This window comes from Myotis daubentonii, chromosome 15, assembly GCF_963259705.1.
Source record: "Myotis daubentonii chromosome 15, mMyoDau2.1, whole genome shotgun sequence".
NCBI lineage: Eukaryota > Metazoa > Chordata > Mammalia > Chiroptera > Vespertilionidae > Myotis > Myotis daubentonii.
Genome location: NC_081854.1, coordinates 13,132,778 through 13,150,767, shown reverse-complemented (window position 1 = coordinate 13,150,767; position 17,990 = coordinate 13,132,778). Strand labels below are relative to the sequence as shown.

Genomic DNA, 17,990 nt, shown 5'->3' with positions numbered 1-17,990 from the left:
ACTCAGAGTCAGTGTTACCAGTGCTCAGTGTGGCCTCCTGTGCGAACTTAGAATCAGGGACCTCACCTGCACCATGCTGAAGCCGAGAACCCCCTGGAGTGCGTTGAAAATCGGAGCCCCATATCGTGTTCCAGGAGTCAGAATTCCCCAAGAATCCAATATCAGAGTCTCTGTTGCTTCGCGCAGCCTCGCATTGAGAATCAGGGTCTCTGTGTGCGCATACACCAAGAATTGGAGTCACTGACTCTTAGTGTGAATGCACTGGGAATCAGGGATCCCAGGCGCAGGTGATAAGAAACAGAGTCAAGTCACAGGTACTTAGTGCTGCCTCCCGCCCACAGAATTGGGGGTCCCAGAGCCTGTGCTGCGGGGAACAAGTTCCCAATGTTTGCACATTCCTAGGCTAAGATTCCTGTAGCCCCTGCTGCAGGGAACAAGTTCCCAGTGTTCGCGCATTCCCAGGCTAAGATTCCTGTAGCAGTACTGAGGCCTGAGCAAGCAGTGGGTCTATCAGTTACTATGGCACAGCCTGTGAGCTTGTGGGGAGGGGGATGGGCTCTGTAACTCACAGAAATCTGCAGCCTGGATGTCTGGCTTCTTGAGGTCTGTGGGTCTGTAGCTGTGGTCACAAGTCTCTGTCCCCAGTGGCTGCAGGGTCCTGGTTTGCGTCTGAGACCCGACTGGGTGGTGCTAAGACCAAGATCCTAGTCTCAAGTAGCTCTGTTTCTCAAGATGGCATGGTCTCTGTGCCCGCACTGGCCTCCCAAGAGTGTCTGCGCTGGTAGCATGGCTCCGCCGGCTAAGACTACCCAGTTTGGCAGCCCCTTAGAAGACCTGCAGAATCTAACTGTCCCTAGCTCATACACACACACACACCACACACACGTGCACACACTCCTCTAACACTCCCTTGCTGTCTCACACTCTCTCCATCCCTACCTTCCTGCCAGTCACCATCTTTGAATCTTTAGTATTTTTTTTAATTAAAATTTTCTAAATGTTGACATTATTACAGGAGTCCCCTCCCTTCTTTGCCCACCTCCACCCTCCCCCTTCCTTGGCCTTTACCAAGTTCTTGTCCATATCCATGGGGTTGAACACGCTGTGAGAGCAGTTGGTCCTTTGCATCTTTCCCTCTCCCTTTTGCCTGGTCATGAAACACTAAAACAAAGGGATTTTACAAACATCTCTGCCTCGTTTTTAATGCATTTTAAGCTATTGAGACTCAGGGACATGAAGCCATGAGCCAATGTCCCGTGGTTTCAGCTGAGAGATAATCTTGAACTTTATGCTCTCAGGCTTAGGAACACACATGCACAGCTCTGGGGAGATTGATTCTTATCCATTTGCAGGGGGTGGTGTGAGGGAAGCATGTTATATAAGAAGGCGACAGAGGCTGACGTTCATCAGTCACGGGAAGGCCAGCAGCCATGGTACCGAACGTGGGAATCTTTCTCATGTGCACTGGTGCCTATGTATTTCTCCAAGTGGGCCATGTGAATGCAGGTAAGGGAGGAGAGAGGGGCTGGGACTGGGGTGGAAGAAAGTGCACTAGAAATGGGTTAAATAGTAAAATTAATAATAATCTATACTAATAAAAGTATAATATGCTAATTAGATTGAGAGACCTTCTGCGGGACCTTCCAGACATCCTTCCAGACAAAGCCATGGTGGCGGAGCTGAGGCAGAGGCAGTTAGGGGTCATCAGGCTGGCGGAGGGGGGAGGGCAGTTGGGGGCGAGCATTTTGGCAGTGAGGGACAGTTGGGGGCAATCTGGCCGGCAAGGGGGGGTCAGTTGGGGGTGAGCAAGCCAGTGGGGTTGGGGGCAGTTGGGTCGAGCAGGCAGGGGGAGGGGAGTTGGGGGTGAGTAGCCCGGCAGTGGGAGCAGTTGGGTACAAGCACCATCAGCAGGGGGTAAGTTGGGGGCAATCAGGCCAGCAAGAGGGGAAGTTGGGGATGACCAGGTCAACAATGGTGGGGCAGTTAGGGGTAATCAGGCCAACAGGCAGAGTGGTTAAGAGAGATTAGGCATGCAGGCAGGTGAGTGGTTAGGAGCCAGCGGTCCTGGATTGCCAGTGGGATTTCCAAATGTCCTGTGGGATTGAGTTTAAACTTGCAGTCGAACACCCCCCAAAGGGTCCCAGATTGGAGACAGTGTAGGCCGGGTTGAAGGACACCCCCCGTGCCATGCACGAATTTTTTACAGCGGGCCACTAGTATTATTAATAATCCTATTTAATAAAAGTCCAGAGACCATAATGGCAGAACGACTAGAACATCTGCTTAACCAGTCACTATGAAGTGCACTAACCACCTCTCTGTCCCTTTCTCGGGCCAGCAGACTCCGGTCACCAATGGTGAAGAGGGACTTTGGGTGGGTGGTGGGGTATGCGGGTGGCACCAAGCCAAGGTCGCCGCCCTGGGCATTCGCCCCACACAAAGAAGGTGACGAGTGGCAGGGGTGGGGCCGGCAAGTGGGCGGGAACAGCCGACCTCTCTGTCCCTCCCCTGGCTGGATGGAGAACGGGGAACTGGGGTGGGTGTTGGCAGAGGGCGGGGCTGGCTGCCAGAGCTGGGGAAGATGGCCATGATCACAGGCTAGGCCTGGGGACTCTACCCACGCACAATTTCGTGAGCAGGGCATCTAGTAAATAATAATAATGTTCTTGAGTGTGCCTCAAGGGCCAAACACTGTGTGTGTTTTTTTAACTCTCACCCGAGGATATGTTTTTATTGATGTTAGAGAGAGGGGAAGGGAAAGAGAGAGTGAGAGACAGAGAAACATTGATTGGTTGCCTTCTGTATGGGCCCCAACTGGGGACTGAACTGACTACCTATATATATATGCCCTGACTGAGAACTGAACCCTTGACCCTTTGGTGCATGGGACAATGCTCCAACTAACTGAGCCACATTGCCCAGGGTGGCCAAATTCTATTAAGAACTTGTTTTTTTAAAACAAGTTTCTGAAGTGTAAACCTAGTCAGTCTTACTCACAACAACTGCCTCATTCCTAAATTTGCTTTCCAGTATTCCAGACATGGGCCCCTCCATTTACCCAAGGTTTCATATATTGTTCACAGTGAGTTCTTGATGTAAATAGGGGTACATGTGTGGGATAACAGAGAAGCCATATTGTCAGGGCACATGCACCATTAATGTGGTATGGGTTGAGTCCCATTTGGCTATTTAACCCTAAGTTGTCAGTATGATTGCAATAAGAAAGTGCAAGATTCTTAACTCATCAGGTATGTCTTGCAGCCTTCTATTGTACTCGTTTCTATTAGAATGGTCTTCAAACTGTGAAGATAATACAGTGTTGCTAACCATAGTCACTATGTTGTACAGCAGATCCACAGAGGTTATACTAGATGTTCTTACCACAGTACAAAATTATAATGTTTTAATGTGAAAAAAGGTAGAGCTGCAGAGCATTTGTGCCATCAAATGGACTCAGACCATCCCCATCCATCTCTCTTCTCCTCCATCCATCTCCTCTCCCCCTGTATTTTTTCTAGCTCAGTTGCAGCCTGGGACCCTCTGTCCTCTGCAATTATCTCAGAGTAGTGGCCTGGTGCACGAATTCATGCATATTGAAAGGAAATTAATTAGAAGAAATATTTTAATATTGCTATTTGCCCTTTCTCTATAATAGAAGTATCAACCAAATTCACGATCAAAAATGACAGATGGAAACAGATGAGTGTGAGTGATGCCAGCAAGAGCTTTATATGTATTGCATATGCGTTGGTCAACTTAGCCTTTCATGTATATAAAATAAACTTGCTTAATTAGACCTGCTTTCTGATTTAGCTAAACTTTTTTTCCAGCCCAAAGAAGCACCTCAACTTCTCTTTTAGGTAATTGTCAGCAACACAGCAGTAAATATCAACACAAAGCAGATTATTATTGTAGATCACACAGGGAGAACATAGGGTGAAATATTTAACTGCAGGAGTGTTTGACTATATTCTGCGCAGTGAGAAAACATGAAGTCATTTTCAAAGTCGACCATTTCTTACTTCTTTTCAGTCGGGTCAAGTTTCTAAGCTTTCTAAATCTCCATTTTCTGGCTAATGAAAAGAAAATAGGATTCCACTGAGTCTCCTATCTGCCTACTCCAGGACTTCTGTGGGGATCAAATCAGATGAGGCACGGGAAAATGCTTCACAGACATTTGATTACAGTGTAAAGTGTTTCCACCTGGCTATAAAGCAAGTTGTGTTCCTGGGCTGAAGAAACTGTAAGGAGGCTAGTCATCACTAGGGTGAGAAAGTGGGGCCTTGCTATGTGACGTCATTACCCGGTGGCACAATGACCATTTCAGGGCTGGTCTGGGCTGTGGGCTACATGTTTGCCATGGGGTCTTGGCAGCATCAACTGCGATTGGGTGGGCTGTCCCTGCACGGTGGTGGCGGAGCCTGTGTTCCACTTGGGGGGAGCCGAGTGTTGCTTTGTGGGCTCCAGGTCCATGGTGCCTTTTCTCTGTGCATCACAGCAACTCCTGCATTGAGCGTCTGCCTCCTGGTGTTTGGTGCATGTCATAGCAACCCGTCGAATGGAGTTGCTATGACGGGTTGCTATATATAGCCATATATACTAGAGGCCCAGTGCATGACCTTCATGCACGGATGTGGGGAGTTCCCTCACCCCGGCATACACCCTCTACAACCCAGGACCCCTTAGGCGATGTCCTGCTGGTTTAGGCCCAATCTGCTGCAGAGGGGCATAAACCTGCAGTCGGACATCCCTCTCACAATCTGGGATGCCTGGCTCCTAACCACTCTCCTGCCTGCCTGATCCCACCTAATTACTTGCCTGCCTAATTTCTCCTAACTTCTTGCCATCACCCCTAACTGCCTCTGCTTGCCTGGCTGATCACCCCTAACCACTCTGCCTACCTGCCTGATGCCCCTAACTGCTCACCTGCCTTCTTGATCACCTCTAAAGGCTCGCCTGCCTGCCTGATCACCCCTGACCGTTCTACCTGCCTACTTGATTGCCACTAACTGCTCGCCTGCCTGCCTGATTGCCCCTACATGCCTTTAACTTAACCCCTGCCATGGAGGCTTCTTCCGTTGTACGTCCAGTATGACATCCAGAAGTTCGTTCAGGTGTCCGTCCTAATTAGCATAGGGATGCTTTCATTATTATAGATAAGCAATGTTGGAAAATAATGAAAACAAAAACAACAATCAAATCAAACAAACTAATGTTAAGTGGCAATCGTGATCAGCATTCTTCAAAGGTATTTTACATGCATGGGCTAAGTCTGCCCTCTCAGCAATGGGAGGGGCAGGTGCACCCTTCCCCTCCCACTCCCCCCATGTGTCTAGTCATTAAGGTCAAGCCACTTCTTAATGTGTTTTTAATGATTTTTTTATTTTTAGAGAGAGAGAGGGAGATGGAGAGAGATAGAACATTGATTAGAGAGAAACATCAACATCAATCAGCTGCCTCCTGCACGCCCTCTGCTGGGGATAGAACCTGAAACCCAGGCATGTGCCCTGACTGGGAATGGACCCGGTGACCTCCTAGTGCATGGGTCAGGACTCAACCTCTGAGCCACACCAGCCAGGCAAAGCTCTGTTCTTACCTGTGTCTCTGAGCCACAGCTTGAGAACTGGAGGCAAGGACAGTGGAGGGCTTTTCTCAGAAGGCCCTCCTCTGCTTTACACACAGGGAACTGGGCAGGGGTTAGTAGACCCTGGCCTTCATGGCTTGCTTCTCCCAACGTGGAAAATCTTCACTACAAACAGGCTGGGGCCAAAGTGACAGAGAGCCCAGTATTCTGAGCCTGTTATCACTGGAACCAATGAGTGACATCTGGGTGGAGGGAAAAGTCCCTAACCTGTCAATCACACCTCCCTGAAATTACCTTCTGACACATGGACTTCTGGGGTTGAGTAAGAATGGCAGCCTTTCCCCCTGGAAGTGATGCTACCTATAGTCCTTGACTGGGAGGTGAAAGAAGGGGAACCTATCTTTTTGGTTCTGCCCACTCATAGTTACTTTCCACATACAGAGCTGGGATGGGGGGTGGGCATGGGAGGAAGGGGTCGTAGGTCAGATGGCACAGATCTGCTGTTCTTACTAATACTTAGTATATGTTCTTGAATAAATGTTTCCTTATAATCCATTGATAATGACAAGCTTCTTTCTTGTTTCTGTGGGAACACAAGAGATTTTCTAAGTTCCTTAATTGGATAGTTCTTATGATGACTCCATTTAAGTTATAGTCTCAATTACTAACCCCAACATTATATAGGCCATGAGTGGTGACTTCACTAGTGACTAAAAGCTCCCACAGCCACTGTTAAATCTCTCCCTGGGCTGCTCAGGTCCCAGAACACAGGTTAGGCTCCGGCTTCCAGGCCCTTTATTTTTAGCACCTGTGAATTTGTGTCTCATTCCCACCCAACTATTCACTGAAAGACTGTTTCTACAATATATGCCTTTAAAAGTGTCTGAGAGCCAAGTATGTGTCAGTTTCTGCACTTAGGACAGATGCCAGGACAAACAACACAGTCCAGCTTGTCTTCCCAAAGATTAGAGTCCCCCTGGGAAATGGGCAGTTGAGTTGCATGTAGAGAGTGAAAGGCTGGGAGAACATGACCAGAGATCCTTCTCCTTGAGGGGTCAGAGAATATCTCCAGAAAGAAATAACGTTTTAGTGAAGTCAGGAAAGACAAACTGTCTATGGCAGGCACCAGCCCTCTCTGGCCTCAGGACCCCTCCTGCCCCAGCGGCCTCCCCACACCTTTGCCATTCAGTCAAGCCCACAGAAAGGACAGCTATGATGTGTGCTGATGCTACAGGGTTTGTAGGAGGAGAGGGCTGTATGTGAAGATCCTGTGTGATCCAGCTGGTCATGCAGACTGCCCCCCACCTGAAAGATGGTTTCTTTCGGGAAAGGACAACAAAGTCACACCTGGAGATAAAACGTTTTATTGCCCGGTGAGGGGGACTCCAGTTGCAGTGACAGGATGTCACCTCTGCCACTCAGGGTATGCCCTCCATGCTTGAGATGTCTTGGTTTTCTGTGCTTTGGGTTCAAAGGCTTGACTGTATCCATGACTGTGGATAGGGTCACTCTAGGGACATGAAACACGCTCTTGATGTCAATGTGAATGAGTTCTATTGATTTCTTCCAATCAGCCCCATGCAGTGTTTCTTTCCTCCGTTTCTCCCTGCTCTCCCCCAGCGCTACTCCGGCTCTCTCACACTCCCTCAAAAGACTGTGCATTGCACTCTCTCTTCCTCTCCTGCCTTCTCTCCCTCTACCTTATCTTACCCCTAATCCTCCCCAATCCTTCCTTCCATGTCTTATCTACAAACTCTGTTTCTTCTTCCTTTTCGAACTCTCCTCTCTCCATCTTTTGCTTTCCGTGTTTGTCTTTTACTCTTTTCATTTCTGCTCCCTTTTTTTCCCTGTCCAAACCTCTGCTCTTTGCCCTTCTTCCTCTCCCCCTCTCTCCTCCCCGCACCCCTTCAGGTCTCCTCTGTCCTCTCCACATCACCTGACTCCTTTTCTCTATCCAGACTGTCCTTCCCTACTCATCCCTGTCTTTTCTCCTCCTCCCCAGTCGCTCTTACCCTGTATTACTACTATTAGCAGTCCCTCCAAGCTTCATCCTTGTCGTAGTTTGCAGTGACTGAGCACCAAATTCTAAATAAACCCCCATCGGTTGTGCAGCTGTGATACAATTTGTTCTTATAGGTAAAAGGGAAGAAACATGAGGTACGGTCTGAAAAGCAGAACAAAAAGGTTTAGAAAATTAGCTTTGGTGAGGTTATGTTAGTCTTAGCAAGAGAAAGGGGGTGTGAATGGAACACAGGGGGCTGGTTGAGGAGATGATTGAGGCTCCGACCTGGGAGTCAATTATGGAAATCCCCCACATGCTCCTCACATGAGGAAAAGCAGCATGCTTACCATTCTTTGTGCAATATTTCCATTTCCCTGAATATTTTTCTTCTAGAGAACACCAGCGGTATAAAGCATTCTGGAGAGTGCAATCAAAATACGTCTTGCCTTGATAGGTAAACGGGAAAACACAGGATGCCACTAAAAAAATGAAGCAGGCATTGTTCTCCTCACAGCTCTAAGGCATCATGAGCTCTGCAGTGATTCTGGCGACATTTCTGTTCAAAACAATGCAGCCCGATGAAGGGCCTGCGCATCCATACCCCCTGCTAAGCACCAGGGGTGTCCAGATCCATATGGCCTGGTGCCTGTCCTGTGACAGTTTTAATGTCCCATGACATTGTATACCCAGAGACATTTATTTCTAGTGGGCATGGAGTTCCAGGAGACAGAGAAGCACACCAGACCACAAAGCAGCCTGATTTAGGATTATACTTTCTTTTAATCCTTACCCAAGGATATGTTTTTACTGGTTTTTAGACACAGAAGAGAGGGAGAGAGAGACAAAGATAAACATCCCTCAGTTGACTCCTGTACACATCCTGACTGGGGATCAAACCTGCAACCTATAAGTATGTGACCTGACACCAAATCGAACCCACAACCTTTTGCTGATCCTCCAAACAACTGAGTCACCTGGCCAGGGCTAGGATCATTTATACCCTGCAGATTTGTTGTGTCTGGAGCTTCTGCTTCACCTGATTCAACACCAAAAATCTAAGTCCATGTCACATCTATGAACACAGGTGATGTCTTCTTATTATCATTAATAATCTGCCTCACACCATTCAGAAGCCCAATAACAAGCCACATTCACGGGGTAACAACATGAGTTCCAGCGTGCCCTGACTTTGGCACTTGAATAGGTTGAAGAAGAAAACTATGGAAACCAGAGAGGGCTTCGTGGCCAAGGCGTCTTTGGCTTGAATGAATTCTCTCAGCTGCACCACTGAATTTACTGGTGGCAAAGCTCACCTCTTTGTAACTCATGTGCCTATTTCTGTTTGAATAACCTCTGCCCCCACCCAGTGCTGCCTGTGCTTCTTGGACAGGCTCCCTGAGTAGAACACCATCCCTTGGAATGAGGCCTGATCCTGAGACCCCAGCCCCACTATCTACCAGGGGCTTGACCTTAATGACTAGAGACCTGGGGGGAGTGGGAGAGGAGGGTGCCCCCCGCCCATTACTGAGAGGGGAGACTTAGCCCATGCATGTAGAATACCTTTGAAGAATGCTGATCGCTCTTGCCACCTAACATTAGTTTGTTTAATTGGATTGTTGCTTTTGTTTTCATTATTTTCCAACATTGCTGATCTATAATAATAAAAGTGTAATATGCTAATTAGACCAGACAGCTGAACAACCTTCTGGACATCATTCTGGATGCCCATACGGATGAAGCCACCATGGCAGGGGCCGAGGCAAAGGCAGTTAGAGGTAACCAAGCAGGCGAACAGTCAGGGGCAATCAAGGAGGCAGGCAGAAGGATTAGGGGTGATCAGGCAGGCAGGAGAGCCGTTAGAGACGATCAGGAAGGCAGGTGAGCAATTAGGGGCATCAGGCAGGTAGGAAGACTGGTTAAGGGTGATCAGTCAGGAAAGCAGAGGCAGTTAGGAGTGATGGTGAGCAGTTGGCAAAAATCAGGCTGGCAAGTAATTAGGAGCCATCAGGCAGGCAGGAGAGTGGTTAGGGGCAATCACACAGTCATGCAGGTGAGTAGTTAGGAGCCAGTGGTCCCAGATTGCAAGAGGGATGTCCAACTGCTGGTTTAGGCCCAATCTACTACAGATTGGGCCTAAATCAGCAGGACATCCCCCAAGGGGTTCAGGATTGTGAGAGGGTACAGACCGGGCTGTGGGAACTCCCCACACCGTGCATGAATGTCATGCACTGGGCCTCTAGTATATATATGGCTAATAAGCTAAGTGACCTTCCCACCATTCAACAGGTTGCTATGAAACGCACTAACCACCAGGGGCAGACGCTCAATGCAGGAGTTGCTGTGATGCACAGAGAAAAGGCACCCTGTACCTGGAGCTCACAAAACAACACCTGACTTCCACCAAATGGAACACAGGCCCGGCCACCACCCCAGAGGACAGCCCACCAAATTGCAGCTGATGCTGCTGAGACCCCATGGCACAAAATGCAGCCCACAGCCCAGACCTGCCCAGAAACGGTAGTGTGGGCACCTGGTAATGACTTCACATAGAAAGGCCCCGCTTGCTCGCCCTAGTGATGACTAACCTCCTTGCAGTTTCTTCAGCCCAGGAACACGACTTGCTTTATAGCCAGGTGGAAACACTTTACACTGTAACCAAATGTTTGTGAAGTGTTTTCCCGTGCCTCATCTCATTTGATCCCCACAGAAGTCCAGGTGTAGGTATATAGGAGACTCAGTGGAATCCTATTTTCTTTTCATTAGCCAGAAAACGGAGATTTAGAAAGCTTAGAAACTTGACCCGAATGAAAAGAAGTAAGAAATGGTGGACCTTGAAAATGAATTCAGGTTTTCTCACTGCACAGAATATAGACAAACACTCCTGCAGTTAAATATTTCACCCTTTATTTTCCCTGCATGATCTACAATAATAATCTGCTTTGTGTTGATATTTACTGCTGTGTTGCTGACAATTACCTAAAAGAAAAGTTGGGTTGCCGCACTGGGCTGGAAAAAAAGTTAGCTAAATAAGAAAGCAGGTCTAATTAAGCAAGTTTATTCTATATACATAAAAGGGTAAGTTGACTCACACATGTGCAATACATATAAAGCCCTTGCTGGCGTCACTCACACACATGTGTTTCCATCTGTCATTATCGATCATGAATTTGGTTGACACTTCTATTATAGAGAAAGGGCAAATAGCAATATTAAAATATTTCTTCTAATTAATTTCCTTTCAATGTGCATGGATTCATGCACCAGGTCACTAGTCTGAGATAATTGGAGGACAGATAGTCCCAGGCTGTAACTGAGCTGTAAAAAATACAGGAGTAGAGGAGATGGGTGGAGGAGAAGAGAGATGGATGGGGATGGTCTGAGTCCATTTGATGGCACAACTGCTCTGCCCCTAAATTTTTTCACATTAAAACATTATAATTTTGTACTGTGGTAAGAACACCAAGTGTAAGCTCCGTGGATCTTCTCTACAACATAGTGATTATAGTTGGCAATACTGTATTTTCTTTACAGTTTGAAGGCCATTCTAATAGAAACGGGTACAGTAGAAGGCTGCAAGACATACCAGATGAGTAAAAATCTTACAATTTCTCATTGCAATCATACTGAACGCTAAGGGTTAAATGGCCAAATGGGACTCAACCTATACCACATTAATGGTGCATGTGCCCTGACAATATGGCTTCCCTGTTATCCCGAACATGTACCCCTATTTATATCAAAAACTGACTGTGAACAATATGTAAAACCTTGTGTGTAGGGGCCCATGTCTGGAATACTGGAAAGCAAATTTAGGAATGAGGCAGCTGTTGTGGAGATCAATAGTTAATAACACTATGAGCTTTTGATTCAGACTGACTAGGCTTACATTTCAGAGACTTGTTTAAAAAAAACAAGTTCTTTGCCTGACCAGTTTGGCTCGGTGGATAGAGCGTCGGCCTTTGGACTAAAGGGTCCCAGGTTCGATTCCAGTCAAGAGCATATACCTTGGTTGCCAGCACATCCCCAGTAGGGGGCGTGGAGGAGACAGATGATCGATGTTTCTCTCTCATCAATGTTTTTGACTCTCTATCCCTCTCCCTTCCTCTCTGTAAAAAATCAATAAAATATATTTTTTTAAAAAAAAGAGAGAGAGTCATTGTATCGGTTCCTGAACCTGTTTTTAAAAAAAAAAAAAAAAAAAAGGTCTTAATAGAGTTTGGCCACCCTGGGCAATGTGGCTCAGTTATTTGGAGCATTGTCCCATGCACCAAAGGGTCAAGGGTTCAATTCCCAGTCAGGGCACATATGTAGGTAGTGGGTTCAGTCCCCAGTTGGGGCCCATACAGAAGGCAACCAATCAATGTTTCTCTCTTGCATTAATGTCTCTCTCTCTCTCTCTCTCTCTCTCTCTCTCTCTCTCTCTCTCTTTCTCTCTCTCCCCCCCCCCCCCGCCCCCGCAGCCCTCAGGTGAGGATTATAAAAAACAGTGTTTGGCCCTTGAGGCACACTCAAGAACATTATTATTATTTACTAGAGGCCCGGCGCACAAAATCGTGCATGGGCAGAGTCTCCAGGCCTAGCCTGTGACCAGGACCATCTTCCCAGGCTGCTGGCAGCCAGCCCCACCTCCTGCCACCACCCACCCCAGCTCCCCATTCGCCATTCAGCAATGGGAGCCTGATAGCCAGGGGAGGGACCAAGAGGTCCCTCCCTGTGTGTGGGGTGACCGGCCGAGCAGGGACCTTGGTATGGCACCACCCACATCCCCCGCCTCCCACCCCAGGTCCCCGTTCGCCATCGATGAACGCAGCCTGCTGGCTAGAGAAAGGGACTGAAAGGTAGTCAGTGTACCTCATAGTGACTGGTTGAGCAGTCATTCTGGTCGTTCTGCCATTATGCTCACTGGGCTTTTATTACATAGGATTATTATTAATACTAGTGGCCTGGTGCACAAAATTTGTGCATGGCACAGGAAGTGTCATTCAACCCGACCTGCACTCTCTCCAATCTGGGACTCCTTGGGGAAGTCCGACTGCCAGTTTAGGCTCGATCCCACAGGGAAGTCGGACATCCTCTCTCAATCCAGGACCACTGGCTCCTAACCACTCACCTGCCTGCCTGCCTAATCACCCCTAACTACACTGCCTGCCAGCCTGATCACCCCTATTTGCCCCCCATTGATGACCTGATCGCCCCCAACTGCCCCCCTGCCAGCCTGATTGCCCCCAATTGACCCCCTGCTGATGGTGCTTGCACCCAACTGCTCCCCTGCCAGCCTACTCACACCCAACTTCCCCCAACACTGTTGGCTTGCTCACCCCTAAATGATGCCCACCCTGCCCCCGCCAGCCTGATAGCCCTAACTGCCTCTGACTTGGCTCCATCACCATGGCTTTGTCTGGAAGGATATCTCGAAGGTCCCATGGAAAGTCTCCCAAGCTAATTAGCATATTACCCTTTTATTAGTATAGATTATTATTAATTTTACCATTCAACCCATTTCTGGTGCACTTTCTTCCACCCACTCCCAGCCCCTCTCCCCTCCCTTACCTGCATTCACATGGCCCACTTGGAGAAATACATAGGCACCAGTGCACATGAGAAACATTCCCACGTTCGGTACCATGGTGCTGGCCTTCCCGTGACTGGTGAACGTCAGCCTCTGTCGCCTTCTTATACAACATGGTTCCCTCACACCACCCCCTGCAACCGGATAAGAATCAACCTCCCCAGAGCCGTGCATGTGTGTTCCTAAGCCTGAGAGCATAAAGTTCAAGATTATCTCTCAGCAGAAACCACAGGACATTGGCTCATGGCTTCATGTCCCTGAGTCTCAATAGCGTAAAATGCATCTCAAATGAGGCAAAGATGTTTGTAAAATCCCTTTCTTTTAGTGTTTCATGACCAGGCAAAAGGGAGAGGGAAAGATGAAAGGGACGATCTGCTCTCACAGGGTGTTCAACCCCATGGATATGGGCAATAACTTGATAAAGGCCAAGGGAGTGGGAGGGTGGAGGTAGGAAAAGAGGGGAGGGGGACACCTGCAATAATGTCAACATTAAAATTTTTTAATTAAAAAAATACTAAAATGGCCCTGCCAGCATGGCTCAGTGGTTGAGCATTGACCTGTAAACCAGGAGATCACAGTTCAAATTCCAGTCAAGACATATGCTCAGGTTGCAGGCTCAATACCCACGAGGGGACGTGCAGGAGGCAGCCAATCTGTGATTCTCTCTCATCATTGATGTTTCTCTCGCTCTCCCTCTCCCTTCCTCTCTAAAATCAATAAAAAAAATATTTAAAAAAAATACTAAAATTAATAAATAAAATAAGTTTTAAAAAAAAATAACAGAATCCATTTTATTTCTTGACTGTAGACTCCATATCAGAAGCCGAACCAGCTCGCCTGTCAGAGGCTCAGAAAAGTGTGAGAATACAGCCATACAACTCTCCACTAAGGAGGAAAATGAGGCTCAGGGAACTCCTCAAAGGCACAGGGTGAGTTAAAACACCCAGCTGCCCTACCTGGTTTGGCTCAGTGAGTAGAGCGTAGGCCCAAGGACTGAAGGGTCTCGGGTTCAATCTGGACAAGAGCACATACCTCCATTGCAGGCTTGATACCTAGCCCTTGCCTGACATGTGTGGAAGGCAACCATGACCCCTGGCTGGGTTTAAGTTATTTGCTAGAGCAGCTCACAGAACTTGGGAAAGCAGTTTACTTACATTTAATTATAAAAAGGATATGAGAGCCCTAGCCAGTTTGGCTCAGTGGATAGAGCATCGGCCTACAGAACAAAGGGTCCCAGGTTTGATTCTGGTCAAGGGTACGGACCTTGGTTGCAGGCTTCTCCCCAGCCTGAGCCCTAACAGGGCTCCTTCAGGAGGCAACCAATTGATGTGTTTCTCTCACATCGATGTTTCTGTCCTTCTCTCTCTCTTCCATTCTCCCTATAAATCAATGGGAAAATATCTTCGGGTGAAGATTAACAAAAATAAAAATAAAAAATAAATTTAAAAAAAGGATATGATAAAGGATACAGACGAACATCCAAATGGAAGACATGGGGTTTATGGGAGAAAGTGCGGGGCTTCCATGCCCTCTCCCAGCGAGACATTCTTCCTACCCTAACATATGATCACCACCCAGAAGCTCCCCAAACCCTGTACTTTTGGGACTTTTATGGAGACTGCACCACATATAGGCATGATCCATCATACATTCCATTTCCAGGCCCTCTCCCCTTCCTGGAGACTGGGGTTGGGGCTGAGATTTCAAGCCTCTAAGCATGGCTTGGTCTTTCTGGTGACCATACCTCACTCAGGAGCCCACCAAGAGTCACCGAGTAAAACAAAACATAATCCCATCACCCAGAACATTCCCAGATATTTAGGTACTCTATGCCAGGAACTGGGGAGATCTGTTGGGAAAGTTAACAGTGGTATATCCATACAATTGAATATTATTCCACAATTTAAAATTTGTAAAGAGCCTGGCTGGCATAGCTCAGTGGTTGAGCATCAACCTGTGAACCGGAGGCCACAGTTCGATTCCCTGTCAGGGCACATGCCCAAATTGCAGGCTCAATCCCCAGTAGGGGGTATGGAGGAGGCAGCCCATCAATGAGTCTCTCTCATTATTGATGTTTCTATCTCTCTCTCCCTCCCTCTTTCTCACTCAAATCAATAAAAATATATTATTTGTAAAAATAAAAAGAATGAAATGCTCTGGCCAGTGTGGCTCAGATGGTTTGGGCATCATCTATGCACCTAAAGGTTTGATTCCCAGTCAGCGCACATGCACAAGTTGCAGGTTCAATCCCCAGTAGGGAGCGTGCAACAGGCAGCCAATGGGTGTTTATCCCTCATATCAATGTTTCTCTCTCCCTTTCTCTTTCACTCTCTCTCTAAAAAATCAATAAAATATATTTTTAAATGACATAATCATACATGCCACATGAATAAACCTTGAAGACAGTATGCTAAGTGAAAGAAAACAGGCACCAATACATGTGCTATGATTCCATTTATATAAAATGTCCAAAATAGGCAAGTCTATAAAGACAAAGTCGACCAATGCTTGCCAAAGCCTGGGAGGTTAGAAGTGGAGAACTAATGATGGGGACTGGCTTTCTCTTGCAGGGAATGGAGCAGTTCTAAAATTGATTGAGATGATGACTGCACAACTATGAATAGGCCAAAGACCATTGAATTGTACACCTTAAATCAATAAATGTGTGACAGGTGACTTCCCTTACTATAAAGCTGTTCGAAAAAACTGGGAGGCGGAACCATTTGTGATCTTGTTCCTCAGCATAACATTGTTAATTTGGCTCAAATAAAACCTTATAAAATGTGTCCACAATAAATAAATGAATGAAAATAAAAAACTGGGAAGCTGTTCCTAAAAGTGGTTTCCCATTTTACAGCGGACTTGACGAAGGCCCACATGGTATCCTCTCCCCTGGCTTTATGGGTGGTCTCTCCCTGTGCCCTGCGAGAAGGAGGGCCCTCCTTTAGACAGCTTGGTCAGGAACCTTAGAATCCAGGCCTGCTTCATGCATTTTCTGGCTTGGACAACCTTGGGGAAAGATTTTAACTGCGCTGGCCCTGTCTTCTCATCTATAAAATGAAAATACCATTAATTTTGATCCATAGTTTGGTTACCAGATTCAAACCAGACAGCATATGTTAAGAATGAAAAGCTCCCTGGCCAGTGTGGCTTAGTTGGTTGGACCGTTATGCTCATACACCAAGAGGTGGCAGGTTTGATTTCCGATCAGGGCACATACACAGGTTGCGGGTTTAATCGATGATTGATGTTCTCACATTGATGTTTCTCTCTCTCTTTCTCTCTCTCTCTCTCTCTCTCTCTCTCTCTCTCTCTCTCTCTCTCTCTCCTTTTCCCTCTAAAATCAGTAAACATATCCCTGGGTGAAGATAAAAAAATGTTCAAAGAACCAAATGAAAATTTCGGAGTTTAAAAGTGTGATGATGAAAATTAAAAACTCAGTAGAGGGACTCAAATGCAGATCTGAACTAGCAAAAAAAAAAATGTTGGCAAACTTGATAAGTGAATAAAAGTATCCAATCTGAAAAGAAGAAGGAAGAAAAATGAACAGAACCTCAAAGACCTGTGGGACACCATCAATAGAACAACATACACATAATGGAAGTACTAGAAGGAAAAGAGGAAAGGGCAGAAGTAAGATCAATTTGGGGAGTACTGGCATCTCAACAGTGTTGTCTCCTCACCACACACATGGATATCTTGCCACTGATTTAGATCTTTATCATTTCTTCCTACAAAGTTCTGTATACATCAAACAGGTAGATTTTGTAATATGTAAATTATACTTCGATAAAGCAAGATGAAAAACAAGACTAAAGGGAAGTTTCTTGGGTACTTACACTGGGTCCATAATGCAGTCAGTCAGCAGGAGAGATGCACATTGCGTTTTTTCTCTTCCAGGCATTGGAGGTTCTTAATGCTAACCACAAAGACCTTGGCAACTCTCCTGGGGTTTATGTATTTATGTCCTGCATCAACCTCATGAATTTTCATCATTTCCTGCATCAACCTCATGAATTTTCATCATTTCCTATCAAGCTAAGAGAACCGGGCACACTTCCTCCCTTGTTGCTCCAAGCCTGCCTCCTCCAGCGCCAGCTTACTCGCTCTGCTCCTGAGTGCACCCCAGGGGGGCCTGGGTGGGGTGAGAAGGCCTCCTCCCCTGGGCTGTCAATATATATGATTAGATACTGCTGTCCATCTGGTCTGTGCAGTGGTGGGTGCTGTGCATGGGGTCATCTCATACTACTTAAGGTGGGGTGTCCCTCCCTCACCAATGGCGTGACCAGGAGGTGATCAGAACAACATGGCTATTTCCTTCACAATCCTACCAGGACTATGGAAAGAGTGGGGTCAGTCCTTGCCAGGTAGGTAGCTCAGTAGGTAGAGCATCTTCCCCACACCCCAAGGGCACATACAAGACTCAACCAATGAATGCATAAATAAGTAGAACCACAGATCCACCTCTCTCTCTCTCTCTCTCTCTCTCTCTCTCTCTCTCTCTCTCTCAATCCATAAATAAAATTTTATTTAAAAAAAATAGTGTGGTCAATGGTTCACTTCTTTGGCAACCTGCAGACCTCTACCCTCTTCCTAGAAGTCTGTTCTGACTCATTGTTTCTGCTACCAGACCCCACACTGAAAAGAGAAAAAGGAAAAAATTGATTTCTCTCTCCTTTCTCTCTCTCCTTCCCTCTGCCTCTGTATAGGTTGAGCGTCGACCTATAAACCAGGAGCGAGAATCATCAATCAAGCTGTCTTCTGCATGCCCCCCACTGGGGATCAAGCCTAAAACCAGTGCATGTGCCCTGACCCGGAATCTAACCATGACCACC

At 46.9% G+C, this 17,990-nt stretch overlaps 1 long non-coding RNA gene across 1 annotated transcript in view; it reads right to left on the bottom strand.

Annotated features, from left to right (window-relative positions):
- Positions 1-13,219, bottom strand: part of LOC132216339 (uncharacterized) — a 41,161-nt gene extending 27,942 nt beyond the window's left edge. The window contains exons 1-3 of the long non-coding RNA XR_009448734.1: positions 13,137-13,219; positions 7,934-8,065; positions 7,597-7,748 (exon numbers count right to left, since the gene is read on the bottom strand). This is a non-coding gene — a long non-coding RNA (uncharacterized LOC132216339). The remainder of the gene's footprint in view (positions 1-7,596; positions 7,749-7,933; positions 8,066-13,136) is intronic.
- Positions 13,220-17,990: the final 4,771 nt, after the last annotated feature.